At 44.4% G+C, this 20266-nt stretch overlaps 1 protein-coding gene and 3 non-coding genes across 6 annotated transcripts in view; all 4 read left to right on the forward strand.

Moving 5' to 3' along the window:
* Window positions 1–1542: 1542 nt before the first annotated feature.
* Window positions 1543–1620, forward strand: LOC116978181. The gene has a single exon (XR_004413410.1). It is a non-coding gene; the product is annotated as a small nucleolar RNA SNORD24 (small nucleolar RNA).
* Window positions 1621–1791: 171 nt separating this feature from the next.
* LOC116978183 lies at window positions 1792–1873 on the forward strand. Its single transcript, XR_004413411.1, has one exon. It is a non-coding gene; the product is annotated as a small nucleolar RNA SNORD79 (small nucleolar RNA).
* A 1021-nt stretch (window positions 1874–2894) lies between these two features.
* Window positions 2895–2972, forward strand: LOC116978186. Its single transcript, XR_004413413.1, has one exon. It is a non-coding gene; the product is annotated as a small nucleolar RNA snR60/Z15/Z230/Z193/J17 (small nucleolar RNA).
* An 8486-nt stretch (window positions 2973–11458) lies between these two features.
* rabgap1l (RAB GTPase activating protein 1 like) overlaps window positions 11459–20266 on the forward strand; it is a 271539-nt gene continuing 262731 nt past the window's right edge. For 2 of the 3 annotated variants that reach the window (XM_033028336.1, XM_033028337.1), the window contains exon 1: window positions 11474–11587. The gene's annotated coding sequence lies outside the window, so the exon portion shown is untranslated. Of the gene's footprint in view, window positions 11588–20266 lie in introns of all 3 variants that reach the window. The other variant, XM_033028335.1, reaches the window with a different exon arrangement.

Below are 20266 nucleotides of genomic sequence, written 5' to 3' on the forward strand. Positions count from 1 at the left end.
GATCACAGCGCTTTCTCAAGATATGAGCGACAGGTTTATTATCCAATTAGAATCAAAGGACTGGTGTGCCTTTACGGATCCCACGAAACCCTGCGCGGGAGTGGTGAGGAATGATGGAGGTGGTGGGTCAATATGCGAGGAGTAGGACTGCAGGCAGGGCCCGGCTTGGTTCGAAGGGGCTACTCGTGGCTCAGATTGACTTTGCTTTCCCCCTTTTTTGCAGACTGCTCAATTCCACATCCAGGTGCTGCGCCTTCCTATGGACGGAGCTCACAGAAAGGTGAGTGAGTCGGGCTTTTTTGGACGTGGTGTGACGCCGCCGTACTCAATCTAGGATGTCTGTCGCTAGTGGCTGTGGGGTGTGCGAGCAGGGGAGGCTGTTGTAGGGTGCTGCAGAAGCCAACGGCATGGTTCCGTATTTGCCGCCCCAGCCCTCCGAGCCGATGATTAACGAGTAGTGGTCAGGACTGTTTCTGAAAACCTTTATGATGAGGCTAGTCCTGCATCTTGGTAGCAGCCAAGGTGTGAAGCATCCGGCTGACTTTGTGCTCCCTCCTAGATTCCTCCTGCCTTTGTCGCTGTCCATTGCCTGGCCAAACAGGTAACTTGTGCTTTTATTACATTGCCCTCATAGGGAGCTGATGTTTTATTGATTATTTTTAATGTTTTTAAGCACTGGATCTTTTTAGTTTTGCTGAAATACAGCTGGACTTCAAATCCCTACAGCATGTCTTTGCATTAAAAACAGGACTTATCGGAGATAATGCCACTGTTATATCTTAGATTTAAAGTGCAGTTTCCCAATGGTGTGGGTTTGGTCCTGACCTCAGATAGTGCTTGCCTGGTGTTTACATATTCTAGATTCTTTTCTGGTCATGTGTAGGCTGATTGGAGCTGTCATTTTTAATTTGTTTCCTCTGGACATTCATCTGCAAGCTCCAGGGAATAGTTTCCTCTTTCTCATTGTTCAAGGCTGTTTGAACTGGTTCAATATTTTAATAATATGACCCATCAGATAGCGATCTCAACTCTGCATTCTCATCCATTGCTGTTTTTTTATTTTTTTATCCCTTGCGAAGATTTCCTGAACCCCCCCCCCCCCCCCCCCCATCTTGTCAATCTGTGTATATGGCTTGTTCTTTTAAGCTGTGATCCAGATTCTAGTTTTCCCACAGAAGGAAACTACATGTCCAACCATAGTCCAATGGTTGGAGTCCAAAGCCTGTCCAACCCATAGTCTGGTCAGTACTGTGTGTGGCCATTCAGTGTCTGAACATGTCACTAATTTGTAGATGTTAGGTGGCACAGTGCAACAGGTACTACTGCACGGTTGTGACACCTGGCCTCCACTGCAGTCTGAGGAATTTGAAGATTCTTCTTTTTTGTTATTGGGCAGGTGAGAGAATAGATCAAGTACTGACATCTTGTTTTGTCAGTCTGAAGAGTCTCAATCTGAAACTTAACCTAGCCATTTCTCCAGAGATACTGAGTTACTCCAGCATTTTATGTGTATCTTTCATAATTGCACATATATTTGAATTGTGCCAATGATGACACTTATTTGCTACTCTTGACATGTTGAATGATGAACATTTTCACCACTTTACCGATACTGAGGCACATAAGATTTAACAATAAATATGACTGATGCTGTGCCCAGTTGCTAACCTGCATCTCTTCTACAGGTGTACGTGCAGTCAAGTTAACATGTTTACTATTGCTGAGGTAAGAATTTATCTGATGCAAATTAGATTTGAAACTTGGTCAAAGATGCATTCTGGATTTGGCTTGTACTGTTGATGATGCAAATCAAAATACAATGGGAATCTCTCTGAGATGCAGTGAAAGAAATATGACAATTACTGAACCAGTACAAGGTAACTTCAGTTGCAGCAAAAGAGTATAGAAGTGAAAATCCAGACCCAAAACAAAATTCTGTTCGTGTTAACAACTCAATTCTTGTCAATGTTTTTCCTTATCAAATTAATCGCTATCCAATTATCACTACAGTACGACGTTTAAAGCGAGTTTGCACAGTGGTTGTCTAGGAAAGACCTAAAGGTGTGGGGCACCTAATCCTGGTGTGTAGGATAGGCATGTTGCTCAGCATGGATAATATGGACCATTTGCTGTGTGATTCTGTTCACTACTACGTTGTACAATCAATTTCAATATATAGTTCTGCTATAACTCATGTTATCCATACTGCAAATTGGACATAATGCAAGTTATTAGTTGGGGAATACTTATTTTACATGGGTTGAATTGGTCAGAATCATTTTGATTGGGACTTTTGGAAATTTGCAATCAGAATCAATTTTTGTGAAAAGTGAAAGGAAAAGATTTTTCCATGCAACTTTCCCACTATAAGACACCATTGTCCCAGGTGCATTGAATTTTTCAATGGTCGGCCATTGAAATTGGGTCGCTTCCACTGACGTTTGTGCAATAATACTCTATTAAACAATGTAACATACTGCCTCTAGCATTTTTGGCTTGCAATAACAAAAATGTTTTTTAAAAATCAGAATTTCAGGGCAGTACAAACCTATTAAGGTGAATCTTTAGCACTTAAAATTTCCCTCTCCACCACCCGGCTCCCTGTGACTGGGTTGCACCATAGAATTATCTTAAATCGACCATAGATGATCAGCACAGGTTTGGTGGTACTGTGTCTTTCTGAGTGGCATTAATCTTTATACTGAGTTTGTGGTATATATCCCAGGAACTTCACTTGTTGCAACCTGTTCTTGCCCCAGAGTTCAGTGCACATTTTTGTCCAAAGAAACTTTAATTCATTTCTGGCTATCACAATTTTTCTTACAGATGGACTTATCTGAAGATGGACCTGCTTATAAGGTGAGTAACTCAGTGATTGCACTAGTTTTGTGTCCGTTGACTGAATGATGAACTCATAGTTCAGCCGATAATGATGACGATCAATAGTCTTTCGCCTTTATCTGACAGTTCCTCGCGATGCAAATGCTGAGACAAATTGTTTCCTGCCCCAAGGTAATCCGACTTTTTATGTTCCAGCATTTGGTTTCAGAGCGAGTTTGGCCTAGGGACCGCATGAGGTGAGTGGAGTTTACTGATCATGATCGAATCGTGTCTTTTCTTTGTAGTTCTATGTAAATATTGTCAGTTCAGGTTCTGCCAATGACTGATTCTACTCTTAATTGGTTTCATTATTCTGGGGCTACGCTCTTTGGTGCACATTGTAATGTTGATAACTACGTGGTCCCTTTATCCAATGAGGTGCACACTGAAGGATTAATATTACTGTCGATGCTTGAACTATCTGACTCGGTGGATAACATTGGCGGGAGGGTGTTTGAATCAGCAGCATGTGTATTGCCTTCTCCTATGGAGAAATGGCCATTTGATTTCCAACGGTAGTCCATGAGCCTTTTCTCTTGGGCAGAAAGACTAAATTAATGCATCACTTTACGGGTCACCGGTTAACTGAAGATAAAACTCTGTTCATTCTCTTAAGCAGTGCATGTAATTGTTATCTTGAATTCTTTTTGCAGATTCGTTTCTGTTTCCATATGCAGTTCGGGACTTCACCATCCATGAACAGGTGGGCACACTGTTCCAATCTCATTTCGTTGAATTTATGCTTTTTAATGTGAAATGATTGAATGATTGATGCTAGTTTATTTGTTTAAAAATGCCCCTTGTAAGCCCAATTTCAGAAGTACCTTTCTCTCCCCTCAGGTCTCGGCCTGTCGCTGTTGTGACCATTGCCTGGTGAGTGTCCTGCTTTGTTTCCTTTCACAATAAGTGCCTATGATGAGAGCTGAAGACCTGAGTTGTCAGTGAAGACTATCTGATATTAGCTCTAACTGAGTTGGTGTGTGAAGACCACTGGATGTGCAGCAAGATTGCCAGCAGTGACCTGACATTTATTTCTGTTTCAGGATTGAATTGCAGGAGCGAGTTCATCGGGGGCAGCAGCGGAGGTGTGTTTGTTTCAGCAGGTCTAGTATTGTCCCAGGCGAGGGATGATGGCAAAAGGCTTTGATGCTTCTCGTCACGCTGGCATGATAAACGAGGTGTGTTTTGCAAACATTGATCATCTGAGCAGGTCGCACAGTGCAGAAAATGGCCCAAGATGCCACACTAGTCCCAACTGCTTATGTTAGGGCCCATATCTAAACCATTACTATCAATGTACCTATCCAAATACCTTTTATGTGATCCGGTACCAGCCTGTTCCATATATCCACCACTCTCCTCTATATCACCTTAAACCTATGTCCCCTAGTTTTCGATTCCCCTGCTCTGGGTAAATGCACAATCTATTCCTGCGCTTCCAAGAAATAGTCCGAGCCTCTCCCAATGGCTCAACCCCTCATCTATTATAAAGTCAGTAATCTAGCTGGCCAGCAACCTTGTATTTTGGATCTGATTTCTTGTCAAATTTCCAATGTTCATTTTTGTTTCTTTTTTTTTAAGGTACCAACAGAGCCAGTTGCCACACATCAATCTGATTTATACACTGCATGTGAATGTCACCTTGTAACACTGGAATAACAATAAACATTGTTACTTTAGATTTGTGTGCATCTCTGAAGTAGTGTTGAATATTAGTGTTTACACTCATTAAGACATCTGTTCATAGCAACAGAATGTCCTTACCTTGCGGTACTTTTGGCCTAAATATGGAACAATTGCGAGTGATGGTTAATTGGTATACCAAGCTTTGCCTTGGTGTGTATTGTCCCAGGAGAGGGATGATGGCAAAAGGTTTTGATGTTTCTCTACACGCTGGCATGAAAGATGAGGTGCATAGATACAGGTGTCTGGGGTTATGGGGAGAAGGTAGGAGAATGTGGTTAGGAGAGATAGATCAGCCATGATTGAATGGGGGAGTAGATGTTGGGTCACCCGAGTGGCCTAATTCTGCTCCTATCACTTATGACACGAGTTGGACCACAGTTTCATCTGAGGATCATATCTCGATTGTCATTGTATAGCACTGTCAGCACCATATAAAATCAGCCATTACTTTCTGTTCAAAGCTCTCCTGGTTGGATGTAAAAAATCTTACACCTGGAACAGTAGATGAGGTTGGAGGAGGTGCAAATGAGCCTGGAAAGACTGGGTCCTTGGATGGAGTCGAGGGGGGAGGTAAAGGGACAGGTTGCAGGGCAAAGTACCCGGGGAGGGGGGTGGCTTGGGTGGGAAGGGACGAGTTGACCAGGGAGTTACGGAGGGAACGGTCTGCAGAAAGCAGAAAGGGGTGGAGATGGGAAGATGTGGCCAGTAGTGGAATCCCGTTGGAGGTGGCGAAAATGTCGGAGGATTATATGCTGTATGCAACGGATGATGGGGTGGAAGGTGAGGACAAGGGGGTTGTTACGAATAGAGGGAGCTGCGGATATCAAGGAGACCCTAGCGAGAGCTTCGTCTATAATGGAAGAGGGGAGCCCCTGTTTCCTAAAGAATGAGAATGCCCTGGTATGGGACACCTCATCCTGAGCGCAGATGCGGAGTTGGGGATAGAGTCTAGAGGAAGCAGGGTGGGAAGAAGCGTAGTCAAGATAGCTATGGGAGTCAAAGGTACACAATGCTGGAGAAACTCAGCGGGTGCAGCAGCATCTATGGAGCGAAGGAAAAAGGCAACATTTCGGGCCGAAACCCGTCTTCAGTACCTTCCATTTTCCAGCATCTGCAGTTCCTTCTTAAACACATAGTTATGGGAGTCGCATACAGCATATAATCTGTATGGTGGCTCAGCACTTCAACTCCCCCTCCCATTCCCAATCTGACCTCTGTCCTGGGTCTCCTCCATTGTCAGAGTGAGCAACACCGGAAATTGGAGGAACAGCACCTCATATTCCGCTTGGGGAGTCTGCATCCTGCGGGCATGAACATTGAATTCTCCCAATTTTGTTAGCCCTTACCGTCTCCTCCCCTTCCTCAGCCCTCGGGCTGTCTCCTCCCAGCCCTCTGGCTCCTCCTTTTTCCTTCCTTCTCCCCGCCACCCCCTATCAGTCTGAAGAAGGGTTTTGGCCTGAAACGTTACCTATTTCCTTCGCTCCATAGATGCTGCTGCACCCACTGAGTTTCTCCAGTATTTTTGTGTGCCTTAGTTATGGGAGTTGGTCGGTTTGCAGTAGATGTCAGTCAATAGTCTTGCCTGTGATGGAGACAGTGAGATCTAGAAACGGTAGGGAGATGGTCCAGGTGAATTTGAGTGCCGGATGGAAATTAGTGGTGAAGTTGATAAAGTGAGTTCTGCATGGGTGCAGGAGGTAGCAATACAGTCGTCAATGTAGCAGAGGTAGAGTTCAGGGATAAGGCCAGTGTACGCCTGGAACAGGGATTGACGTATCCTACAAAGTGGCAGGCATAGCTCCCCTGACAGTCTGAAGAAGAGTCTCGACCTGAAATGTCACCCATTCCTTTTCTCCAGAGATGCGGCTTCACCCGCTGTTACTCCAGCATTTTGTGTCTACCTTCGATTTTAACCAGCATCTGGATTTCTTTCTTGCATGGGTTTGGAGGGATATGCAGGCAGGTGGGACTCGTGTAGCTGGGACATGTTTGCCGGTGTGGGCAAGTTGGGCCTAAGGGCCTGTTTCCACACTATCGCTCAGACTTGTCCAACGATCCCTGAAGGTGGCAGCATATGCGTATTTAAAGAAAGAGCACACATTTGGGGCATAGAATATGAGAAACAATCGGTTGAAGGAACGGATCAGGCAGTATCTGTTGAGGGTAATGTTGACAGTTGACATTTCAGGTCAAGAAATCCGAGATCGCCAGCGGTGGAGCTCCATCCGGCGCGGCCTTGTTGGCTTTGGAAGCTGCGGTCTCTGGCAAGGAAGCGGCCGTTCCAGGCATCCCAAGCCGCTGAGAGGATTCTCCCGACGCCGGAGCACCATCACCCGGCGAGAACGGCCTGGAACATCGGGCCTCCGTAAAGGCAACTGTGGAGGCCTCAATAGGCCCGACTATGGGTGGACATGGGATGGGGACTGGACATTGTGCCTTCCCTCGTAATGTTTAAATTTCTTTATTACTGTTATGTCTGTATTCTTTCTTTCTGTGCTGCATTAGCAAGAAGCATTTCACTACACCTAGGTGTAGGTGACCAATAAAATAACCTTTGAAATGTCCACTGTCCACCTGTGGGTTTGTGCATGCGATGGAACTAACGCAGTAACTCGAGTCCATCTTTCAACCCATGCCCCTCCAGCACACGCACACCATCTCAAGCTTACAATGTAGTTTTTAATTTTTGAAGTAGAGTTCAACATGTATTCACTTCCACCAAATATGTCCAGCATCACAGACTGGTTATGTTTCTAGCCGGATCGACAGAAAATGCTGGATTAATTCAGCAGGACCAGCTGGAGAGGAGGAAAGGGTGACTTTTTGGGTCGAGACCCTTCAGAAGCATTTTGTATCTATGGGAAAGAACGAAAATGTCATGTATCATCCAACTCAGTATCCTGTACCTGCCTTCTCTCCATACCCCCTGATCCCTTTAGCCACAAGGGCCACATCTAACTCCCTCTTAAATATAGCCAATGAACTAGCCTCAACTAGATTCTGTGGCAGACAATTCCACAGATTCACCACTCTGTGTGAAAGATGTTTTTCTCATCTCGGTCCTAAAAGACTTCCCCCTTATCCCTAAACTGACCCCTTGTTCTGGACTTCCCCAACATCGGGAACAATCTTTCTGCATCTAGCCTGTCCAACCCCTTAAGAATTTTGTAAGTTTCTATAAGATCCCCGCTCAATCTTCTAAATTCTAGCGAGTACAAGCCGAGTCTATCCAGTCTTTCTTCATATGAAAGTCCTGGCATCCCAGGAATCAGTCTGGTGAACCTTCTCTGTACTGCCTCTATGGCAAGAATGTCTTTCCTCAGAATAGGAGACCAAAACTACGCAATACTCCAGGTGTACAACTGCAGTAGAACCTCCCTGCTCTTATACTAATCCTTTTGCTATGAATGCATACCATTTGCTTTCTTCACTGCCTGTTGCACCTGCATGCCTTCTTTCAATGACTGGTGTACCCTAACACCCAGGTCTCATTGCATCTCCCCTTTTCCTAATCGGCCACCATTCAGATAATAGTCTACTTTCCTGTTTTTGCCACCAAAGTGGATAACCTCACATTTATCCACATTATACTGCATCTGCCATGCATTTCCCCACTCACCCAACCTATCCAATTCACCTTGTAGCCTCCTAGCATCCTCCTCACAGCTAACACTGCCCCCCCCCCCCCCCCCCCCAGCTTCGTGTCATCCGCAAACTTGGAGATTGTTGCATTCAATTCCCTCATCCAGATCATTAATATATATTGTAATGGGGTCCCAGCACTGAGCCTTGCGGTACCCCACTAGTCACTGCCTGCCATTCTGAAAAGGACCCGGTCACTCCTACTCTTTGCTTCCTGTCTGCCAGCCAGTTCTCTATCCACATCAATACTGAACCCCCCAATACCGTGTGCTTTAAGTTTGCATACTAATCTCTTATGTGGGACCTTGTCGAAAGCCTTCTGAAAGTCCAGATAAAACACATCCACTGGTTCCCCCTTATCCACTCTACTAGTTATATCCTCGAAAAATTCTATAAGATTTGTCAGGCATGATTTACCTTTCATAAATCCATGCTGACTTTGTCCAATGATTTCACCACTTTCCAAATGTGCTGCTATCCCATCTTTAATAACTGACTCTAGCATTTTCCCCACTACTGATGTTAGACTAACTGGTCTGTAATTCCCCGTTTTCTCTCCCTCCCTTTTTAAAAAGTGGGGTTACATTAACTACTTTCCAATCCTCAGGAACTACTCCAGAATCTAAAGAGTTTTGAAAAATTATCAATAATGCATCCACTATTTCTGCGGCCACTTCCTTAAGTACTCTGGTATGCAGTTTATCTGGCCCTGGGGATTTATCGGCCTTTAATCCATTCAGTTTACCTAACACCACTTCCCGGCTAACCTGGATTTCACTCAGTTCCTCCATTTCATTTGACCCCCGGTCCCCTGCTATTTCCGGCAGATTATTTATGTCTTCCTTAGTGAAGACAGAAACAAAGTAGTTATTCAATTGGTCTGCCATGTCCTTGTTCCCCATGATCAATACACCTGTTTCTGACTGCAAAGAACCTACATTTGTTTTCACTAATCTTTTTCTCTTCACATATCTATAAAAACATTTGCAGTCAGTCAGTTTTTATGTTCCCTGCCAGTTTTCTTTCATAATCTATTTTCTCTTTCCTAATTAAGCCCTTTGTCCTCCTCTGCTGGACTCTGAATTTCTCCCAGTCCTCTGGTAGGCTGTTTTTTCTGGATAATTTGTATGCTTCATCTTTTGTTTTGACACTATCCCTGATTTCCCTTGTTATCCACGGATGCACTACCTTCCCTGATTTATTCTTTTGCCAAACTGGGATGAACAATTGTTGTAGTTCATCCATGCAGTCTTTAAATGCCTTCCATTGCATATCCACCGTCAACCCTTTTAGAATTAATTGCCAGTCAATCTTGGCCAATTCACGTCTCATACCCTCAAAGTTACCTTTCTTTAAGTTCAGAACCATTGTTTCTGAATTAACAATATCACTCTCCATCCTAATGAAGAACTCAACCATATTATGGTCACTCTCGCCCAAGGGGTTACGCACAACAAGACTGCTAACTAACCCTTCCTCATTACACAATACCAAGTCTAGAATAGCCTGCTCTCTCGTTGGTTTCTCTACATGTTGGTTTAGAAAATTATCCCGCATACATTCCAAGAAATCCTCTTCCTGAGCACCCCTGCCAATTTGATTCACCCAATCTATATGTAGATTGAAGTCACCCATTATAACTGTTTTACCTTTGTTGCACGCATTTCTAATTTCCTGTTTGATGCCATCCCCAACTCCACTACTACTGTTAGGGGGCCTGTACACAACTCCCACTAGCGTTTTCTGCCCCTTAGTGTTTCACAGCTCTACCCATATCGATTCCACATCCTCCAAGCTAATGTCCTTCCTTTGTATTGCGTTAATCTGCTCTCTAACCAGCAATGCTATCCACCTCCTTTCCCTTTCTGTCTATCCCTCCTGAATATTGAATATCCCTGGATGTTCAGCTCCCAGCCTTGGTCACCCTGGAGCCATGTCACCGTGATCCCAACTATATCATATCCATTAATAACTATCTGCACATTCAACTCATCCACCTTATTACGAATGCTCCTTGCATTGAGACACAAAGCCTTCAGGCTTGTTTTTACAACACTCTTACCCCTTATACAATTATGTTGAAATGCTGAGATGTTGCCTCACCAGCTGAGTTTCTCCAGCATTTTTGTCTACCTTCGATTGTTCCAGCATTTGCAGTTCCTTCTTAAAATAACGTGGGTGAATGACTGTTCCTGCACACCAGGAAGAAGCCCGTGCTCGCGGTCCGGAGCCCTTAATGACAGTAAGTTTTAAGAAATTCTCCTGTTAATTTTATTCAAGGAAACGCGGCGTCATTAATACTTGGTCAAAACACAACTATATTAACTGAGGAATGCAGATTGATGTATTGGTGGCACTTTGTATAACTACGTGCTAACTACTGGCTGTTAACAAGTGCTAACAGTGGCAGTTAACAAATCATTTTCGTCTCAGTTGAATCAAGTGATAAACAACTCCAATCTTTCTGCAGTACTCATTAAACCTGAACTGGAAACTGAAAAGCCCCCCCACCCCCTTTCACCCATTTTCCATCACTGCTCGAAATGTCACCCATTGCTTCTCTCCAGAGATGCTGCCTGTCACGCTGAGCTAATCCAGCATTTTGTGTCTTTTTTTGTAAACCAGCATCTGCAATTCCTTACGTCTACATCTCACCAGGATGATGCCTGGGATAGGGAGATTGAGCTACGAGGCTTGCAAACACTCCTTCCCATTCCCACACTGACCTTTCTGTCCCAGGTCTCCATTGTCAGAGTGAGGCTAAACGCAAATTGGAGGAACAGTATCTTATGTTTCGCTTGGGCAGCTTACAACCCAGTGGTATGAATTTTGATTTATGTCACTTCAGGTAGCCCCGGCATGCCGTCCCTCCCTCCCCCTCTCTCTATCTCTCTCTCTATCCCTCTCCCTCTCCCGTTTCCTTTTCCCGTGACTTTCAGTCTGAAGAAGGGTCTCGACCCGAAACGCCACCCATTCCTTCTCTCTAGAGATGCTGCCTGTCCCACTGAGTTGCTCCAGATTTTTGTGTCAACATTGAGCTTCGAGGAAGTGCCTCTGCCAGGACCACTGGGCATGCGCGCCAGGCGCTGCTGTGCCAGGAACACTGGGCATGCGCGCCAGGCGCTGCTGTGCCAGGAACACTGGGCATGCGCGCCAGGCGCTGCTGTGCCAGGAACACTGGGCATGCGCGCCAGGCGCTGCTGTGCCAGGACCACTGGGCATGCGCGCCAGGCGCTGCTGTGCCAGGACCACTGAGCATGCGCGCCAGGAGCTCGCGTCCGCCGGCTGTACTGGGCATGCGCGGACAGGGGTCCGGTGTCAGTGGCGACGATGTTGGCCGCGGTCGGGACGTAGGCGGCGGCTTGGCCAGGAGAGTCCGGTAAGGACAGCCGCTGGTCCGCAGCACGGGGGTCTCGGGGACGTGGCAGCTCCTTACACTCCTCAGCTCACTGCGACTGACAGGCCTGCACCCAGAGAGAGATCCTCGCCCCTAGAGAGAGAGAGAGAGAGAGAGAAAGTGTATGTGTGTGGGGTATCCTCACCCCTGGAGGGAGAGAGTGACTGTGTGTGTGGGATGGGAGGCTCACTCCCAGATAGATAGAGATCTTCACCCCCAGAGAGTGTGTGTGTGGGATCCTCACCCCTGGAGGGAGAGAGTGACTGTGTGTGTGGGATGGGAGGGGGCTCCCAGATAGAGGTCTTCACCCCTAGAGAGAGTGTGTGTGTGTGGTGGGGGGGGGGGGGGGGGGTCCTCACCCCCAGATAGAGATCCTCACCTCTAGTGAAAGAGAGTATGTGTGTGTCAACCACACCTCAGAGAAAAAGGGAGTGGGATCCTCACCCCACCCCTGGAGAGATAGGGATCGTCAACCCCAGATAGAGGGAGAGTGGGATCCTCATCCCAGAGAGCGAGGGAGTGAGATTCTTGCCTCCCCCCACCCCCACCTCGATTGAGAGAGAGACAGACCCTCATTCCTGAAGGGAGGGCGAAAATGCAACCCTGTGCCCTGAGGTAGGGGGAGCAGGTGACCCTCCATCTTCTGGGGAGAGGGAGAGAGGCCCTCCCTCTCCCCTTTGAGTCAAGGGGATGGGGGTCCACCTGATGCCTGGAGTCTGGGAGAGGGATCCCGCCCCCCTCCAACTGATAGATTGAGGAAATGACAGTCGACCAGGAGAGACAATTCCTGTCCTTTGTGTCAGGCACAGAGTGCATGAGTGGTTCCACTGGCCCCCCCGAGAAATATGCAGAGTGAGGTATCCCTGAACCCACAGAGTGAGCAGATTGGATCCCTGATCAGATGGAGGTGGGGTGGGGGGGGGGAGGGAACAAGTGGGACCTCTGACCCTGGAGCAGGAACATGGGCACACCCTATCCCTGGCGAGGGAAAGGGTGGGAGTGTCATAGTGACAATGGTGATATAAAGAATTTTGCAGGTTCTGATATTCTTTTGCGCCTTGCCCTCGGTGCCGAGGTTGTGGGGTTGGGATTTGCTGAGATGTGGACCAGTCTTCACGTTTAACTACAGGGCAGTTCATCTAATGTGACACTGTCCATGGTAGTGCAAATGGAGTGCAAATTGAGAAGTGACTTGTCCTGCGAGTATTAAACCTGGAAATATTTGCCATCAAGGCACACTTCTGACCTTTGTCTTGTTGGTGATGGAAAGGTTTTGGAATTTCAGGAGGTGAGTCTCTGACCACAGGATACCCTGCCATTGACCTGCTGCTGTCACCGTTCTATTTATTTGACTGGTCCAGTTCTTTCTTGTCAGAGAATATCAATGTGGGTGTTTAGATGCTCTTAGTATATATCATTAGAGTCATAGAGTGAAAACAGGCCCTTCGGCCCAGCTTGTCCACACTGGATAACATGTCCCAGCTACACTAGTCCTACGTGCTTGCGCTTGGTCCATATCCCTCCAAACGTGTCCTAGTCATGTACCTGTCTAACTGTTTCTTAAAGGTTGAGATTGTCCCAGCCTCTACTACCTCCCCTGGCAGCTTGTTCCATACACCCACCAACCTTTATGTGAAAAAGTTACCCCTCAGATTCCTATTAAATCTTTTCTATAACATGGTGCCCAGAACTGAACACATAAGCTAACAACAATTGCTTAGTATTTTTGCGGGTCAACAGTTACTTAACACTTAATAACCCATTAATGAAGAAGGAAGTATTTGAGTACATGGTAAAGCTAGCCTGGTATAAAAACAGACGCTAAGAATTTATGTATTTGAAAAATTATAGCAAAGTGAGTGCGAGGACTAATGAACAATAAGGGATTAGCAGATGATTTAAACAGGAGCTTGCATCAGTCTCCTCTATAGAAAATAGTTAACATCCAAGAAATAACTAAATCATGAATTGAAATAATCTGAGGAAAATTATCACTTGGGCAGTGATACTGAACAGATTGTTGGAGCTGTGGGATGACAACTCATGGTCTTTTTGAAAGGTGAAACAGGTTCGAGCAGTTCAGATTACTCCTTACTCATTACCGCATGCTCCAGGACATAGCAGCAGGTGTTCTTCAGGACCCTCCATCTTCGGCCTGTTCATAAATGATCTTACCTCCGTCAAAAGGTTCTGGATGTCTTTGCTTTCTCAGAAGTAGTGAATTGCCTTGAACACAGTACAATCATCAGCAAACATCTCTGCTTCTGACCTTACGATGGAAGGAAGGTGACTGGGTCAAGGATGCTGCCCAGAGGATTTTTGTAGTGATATCCTGGGGATGGGATGATTGACCTGCAATAACATGCCCATCTTCCTTTTTGAGAAGTTTAATTTCTATCATTGGAGTGTTTTCACTTTGATGTCTGTTGACCAGATTTTCCAGTGCTCCTTGATGTATGTGTGGTCAAGGGCAATCACCTTACCTGCAGAATTCATTTTTTTATTGCTTGTTTGGACCAAGATTGTGATGAACATAACCGAGTGATGTTTAAGAAACATTTAGACAGATACATGGATAGGATAGGTTTAGAGGGATATAGGACAGACACAGGCAGGTAGGACTGGTGTAGATGGGACTTGTTTGTCGGTGTGGGCAAGTTTGGCCGAAGAGCCTGTTTCCACGCTGTATAACTATGAGATGAAATCCAAAGTGGGCATTGGTGAGCAGATTATCTGAGAGTAAAGGGCCTGTTCCACTTAGGCTATTTTTAGGCGACTGTTGGCAACTGTCATAGTCGTAGCAGATCGCCGAAAAAACGCCGACTGGACCCCCCTTCGACATAAAATATGAAATAGAATCATTACTTTAACAACAAAAAAAGTCAGCACCCGCGACAACCTACGTTAACGAGGCGACAACCTACGTTAACCTGGCAACAACTACGATAGCACCTACGTCAGGAGAAGTCAAGCTACGCTCATTGGTGCCAAACCTTGTTTTCAACGTTAAAAATCCAGCGGCGACCAGAAATATGCTACGACTCTTTGTGGGGATAGCCTAGTCGCCTGTTGTCGCCTAAATACCAATGCCAACAATACATTTAATCACTGCTGAGCATTATCTGACTGGGCAGTAGTTAGCCAAATTAGATTTATTTTGCTATTAGTGCAATGGGCATGACTATGTTTTTTTTTTTTGCGTTGTCAGTTCCATGCTAGTGTTGTGCCTGTATTAGAACAGCTTTGCCGAAAGGAAGGAATGCAACTCTACAGCTGAGAAAGAACATTTTCACAAATAGGTTATTTGGTTGAAACATACAGCAGGCCTCGAGGCAAGTCTTGACATATATGTATGTGTTTCATTTCTCATTTTCATTTTATATACAATGCTCTCCATAATCTTTGGGACAAAGACCCATCATTTATTTATTTGATTCTGTACTCCACGCCCTAATAGAAGAAAAAAAACACATGTGGTTAAAGTGCACTTTGTCAGATTTTAATAAAGGCTATTTTTATACATTCGGTTTCACCATGTACAAAATTACAACAGTGTTTATACATAGTTCCCCTGTTTCAGGGCACCATAAAGTTTGGGACACAGCAATGTCATGTAAATTATAGTCATGTTTAGTATTTTGTTGCATATCATTTGCATGAAATGACTGCTTGAAGTCTGCAATTCATGGACATCACCAGTTACTGGGTGTCTTCTCTGGTGATGCTCTGCCAGGCCTGTATTGCAGCCATCTTTAGCTTATGCTTGTTTTGGGGGCTAGTCCCCTTCAGCTTTCTCTTCAGCATATAAAAGGCATGCTCAATTGGGTTCAGATCGGGTGATTGACTTGGCCACTCAAGAATTGACCATTTTCTAGCTTTGAAAAACTCCTTTGTTGTTTTAGCAGTTTGTTTGGAATCATTGTCTTGCTGTAGAATGAACCGCCGGCCAATGTTTTGAGGCATTTGTTTGAACTTGAGCAGATAGGATGTGTCTATATACTTCAGAATTCATTATGCTACTACCATCAGCAGTTGTATCAATGAAGATAAATGAGCCAGTACCTTCAGCAGCCATACATTCCCAGGCCATAACACCCCCACCACTGTTTCACAGATACTTTAGATCTTGGGCAGTTCCTTCTCTCCTCTGTACTTTGCTCTTGCCATCACTCTGATATGTTAATCTGTCAACAAAACCTTTTTCCAGAACTGTGGTTGCTCTTTTAAGTACTTCTTGACAAACTACCGGGCCATCCTATTTTTGCGGCTAACCAGTGGTTTGCATCTTGCAGTGTAGCCTCTGTATTTCTGTTCATGACGTCTTCTGCGGATAGTGGTTATTGACAAATCCACACCTGAAGAGTGTTTCTGATCTGTCGGACTGGTGTTTGGGGATTTTTCTTTATTATAGAGAGAATTCTTCTATCATCAGATGTGGAGGTCTTCCTTGGCCTGCCAGTCCCTTTGCAATTATTAAGCTCACCAGTGCTCTTTTTCTTCTTAATGATGTTCCAAACAGTTGATTTTGGTAAGCCTAGTGTTTGGCTGATGTCTCTAACAGATGTATTCTTGTTTCTCAGTCTCATAATGGCTTATTTGACTTTCATTGGTCCTCGTGTTGATAAACAGCAATAAAAGTTTCCAAAGCTGATGGAAAGACTAGGTGCTGAGAGCTCTCTTCTACCTGCATTAAGGAGGCAATTAAACACACCTAAGCAATTACAAACACCGGTGAAGCTATGTGTCCCAAACATTATGGTGCCCTGAAATGGGGAGACTATGTATAAACACAGCTGTAATTTCTACATGGTGAAACCAAAATGTATACAAATGGCTTTTATTAAAATCTGACAATGTGCACTTTAACCACATGTGATTTTTTTTCTATTACAAATCTTAAATTGTGGAGTACAGAGGCAAATAAATAAATGATGTGTCTTTGTCCCAAACATTATGGAGGGCACTGTATCATCAGACATACGTGGCATGGATTAAGTTGATGTGAAGCAACTTAATTTTTGGAGGTCTTGAACTCTTAATTTAATTATGCTTAATTCAAGTTTGTTAAAAGAAGAAGGTAATTATTTGGAATGCCTTTATTGTGCAGAAATTACTGTCAGTCAATTCCTTGGTAATTATTTTATGGTTGATCATATGCTATTCGTTAAAGCCTGAATCGCTGGGCTGCATGATTCCTATTAATCAACTGGCTACAGTTCTGGAAATAGCAAGTTTTTTTATTGAGTTGTGGACTGTAGATGAGTGCTCATTAAACTCAGAACTCAAGGTGAACATCCTACTAAAAGGCACTTTGATTCTCTTCAGGGTGCTGTCATTCACCTGTTCTGCATGGCAACACATTTAAAATGCTTTTGCAGGAAAATATCAGATACCTTTGAAATTGTTTTGCATGATTTAATTTTACACTAAACAATGACTTGCACAATGTCTTCATTGCCGAATTGGCTATTTTGCTGTGTTCTCATTGATCTCTCAATGCCAATGACAGTCAAAATTGTGGTCTCTGCAGATTTGGAGAGTATTCTGAGGTTATTGAATTTCAAAATTATATGGTGTCTGTTCTGACTCTTTGACAGCGCTGTCCAATTTGTCCCACTCCCCTGCTGATTTCCATAGTCTTGTAAATGGCCCTGTGAGAATTCGGCAGCTTATTGTGGGGAAGAAATTGAGTGGGTCCATCAAAATATCTGTCTCCGAAATATCAAACTTTCTACATTGGAAATTGAATTCTCGTGTCATTTATCTGTAGGTCATAGTCATACAAATGGAAACTTGCCCTTTGGCCCAACGTGGCCATGCTGACCAAGATGCATCATCCACACTAGTCCCATCTGCCTGTTTTTGGCCTATATACCTCTAAACCTGTCATATCCTATGTATTGTTAAAACATTGAAGTTTAGCATGACCTTCAATGCTGCTTTGTTCAGCATGAACAAAATGAATACAATAAGATTTAAGAATTAAGGGCTGGTAAAGAAGTACAAATCAGTTATGTTCAATTATAAGTGAGTAGCTAAATGACCACTCCTATTACTCTACACTTATACACTTGCAAGTCTATTTGTATTGAGATATTGTAGAACAGGTGGCAGGAAATTCAAATTAATTTATTGTCCTATACACCAGAGTGCAATGAAATTCCTTGTTCACATGAAGCTCAGAGAGAGTAGATTAGTGATCAACAAATACGATGACAAATGCAAAACAGCAGAATGGTGTACAATTTTAGTGCTAAATCCGAGTAGTACAAAAATAAATCAAAGTACAATAACAGAACGGTAGAAATGAGTTACAAATGTAGAAACAAGGAACTGCAGATGCTGGTTTACACAAACAGACAGAAAGTGCTGGAGTAACTCAGTGGGCAAGCCATATGTGCTTTAATCTCTGCCCTTTGTTCGAATCATCTGCCTACCAAAAAAAAACCCTCACCTGTGCCCATCTGTCACACTTTATCCTGCCTCTCCTCTCTCCCACCTTTCTTCCCCCCTGCACCTCTGAATGTCTGAGGAAGAGTCCCAACCCAAAATGTCACCCATCCATGTTCTTCAGAGATGCTGTTTGACCCACTGAGTTACTCCAGAACATTTGACTCCAGTCCTTTAGAGTTATGTGGCAGCATCCCCCCCCCCCCCCCCCCCCCCCCCCCCCCCCCCGCCCCGGCAAGGGCGTTGAAAGAAGTGATTAATTCAGGAATCTGATGGCATTGGGGAAGAAGCTATACTTAAGTCTTGATGTTTGGACTTTCAGTTTTGTATATCTTTTCACAGAATGTGTGTGTGAGAAAATGGAATGGCCGTTGTGGCAGCCATCCTTGACAATTCTTCTTGTTATTACAATGCACAGTGAAGATGAGCAGGAGGGAATGGAAATGTCGAGCCTTTGATGGACGGCTGTGTTCACCACTCTCTGCACTTTCATGCGGTTAAGAACAAATTAGATTTCATACCAGATTGAGATGCATCCCATTAGGAAAAACCTCCTACAGCGCTTCTGTAGAAGTTTTTGAGAGAATCCTCGTGGACATGCAGAGTCTTCTCAGATGCCAATGATGGTCCATCTGGACCAGCCTGGGCAAGTCGGGTTCAGCTTATCGCCCTCTCTTATTTGGTATCTGTGTTTGATACAATTTTGTTGCAAAGTTGGTTTCTGAATTGCATTCCAGATGATTAAACACAACTTCCAATCTTCCACTGGATTACGATAGGTTCCATATAATTTCAGGTAGGAAGACAGTTTCAATGGAATTGCATATTTTCAATGGGGTATGCTTTAAGTTTGATATAAACTTTTTAAAACTCATCTCTGAAAAGAGTTATCAGTGCTGATGGAATCTAAGTGGGACATTCCCCAGGACTGCCTGAGAATTGCCCGAGATGTGCTCCAGTCTTGAAAGAGTGAGTTCCAAAATATGATTCTGGAGCTTTCCTTCCGAAGTAAAGTTTGAACAAGAAGTGTGCTTTGGATATTTGATCTGATTAGTTTCCTTTCAATGATTGAATGAGATGAACAGAAGATTTCCAGCACTTTCTTTCTTCTTTTCTTCCTTTTAAATCCTTATCAGCATATTTATTTATTTATTTTTAATTAACAGAAATAATTGTAATCAACTATTTACAAAAATACACAAAAAAAACACAAACAAACCCACCACCATAAAACAAAATAAGGCAAATCTTCTTAAATATTAAATCACTATTTCCCCATCCTTATTGAGTATGCATTTCACCAACCAACCCGATGTCCCAGAAATCCCCCAGGGCGCCCATGGACAGTGCGTAGTCCCCCTCTAATACCAACCGGGCACGGACGTAACATAAAAGGGGCAGGCAGCCGGCCTGGCCAGAGCCCTCTTCTGCCTGGTGCCATGACTCGTGGATGGCCAGCTTGGACAGGCCTTGGAGCAACCCAACTAGGCCATCTTTGGCCGTACCCTCGGGTGTCCAAAGATGAGGATGGTGGGTGTGAAGCTCAGCCAGAAGGCAAGGAGCAGCCCCTTTGGTTGTTGGAACAGGGGCTGCAACCTCGCAACACTCCATGTACACGTGGAACACAGGCTCTTCCAGCTTGCGAAAGTGGCAGGCGGCTGGCGAGTCTGTGAACCGCGAGAGAAACAGGTTACAAGGGACTCCTCGGTGCAATGCCCTCCACCCTAGGTCCTTGATGTAGAGGGGCAGAATCCCTACGTAGTGGGACCCCCACTACCTATTGCACAGGTCTCGATCAACAGCAGTTCAACTGACGTCAGACATGTGTGAACACTGGTCCTCACATCATCTTTAGTTACATCATTGGTCCTCTTTATATTAAAGGATCATCTGATACCACACTCAGCTCCATGTTCAAATAGTAAATATATGAACATGCTGTTGACCCTTAGAACCTGCTTTGGTGTCTTCCACCACATTTCTCAATTTGCAAGCTGATGGTTGGGTTACTCAGAGAGTAGACCAGGAGAATTGGATTTGCCCCATCTTATGTTGTTAGGATAAACCTAACAATTGTAACTCTACTAGAGCACCTTGTAGTGAAAAACAAGAATCTAGTATAACAGCTAGAATGCTCTGGTCCCATAGCCTTTGCTGCTTTTAGTGCTGTCAGATGTTCCGTGAATCAAATTACATGAAATAATGGTAATA

This window comes from Amblyraja radiata, chromosome 10 (genome assembly GCF_010909765.2).
Source record: "Amblyraja radiata isolate CabotCenter1 chromosome 10, sAmbRad1.1.pri, whole genome shotgun sequence".
NCBI lineage: Eukaryota > Metazoa > Chordata > Chondrichthyes > Rajiformes > Rajidae > Amblyraja > Amblyraja radiata.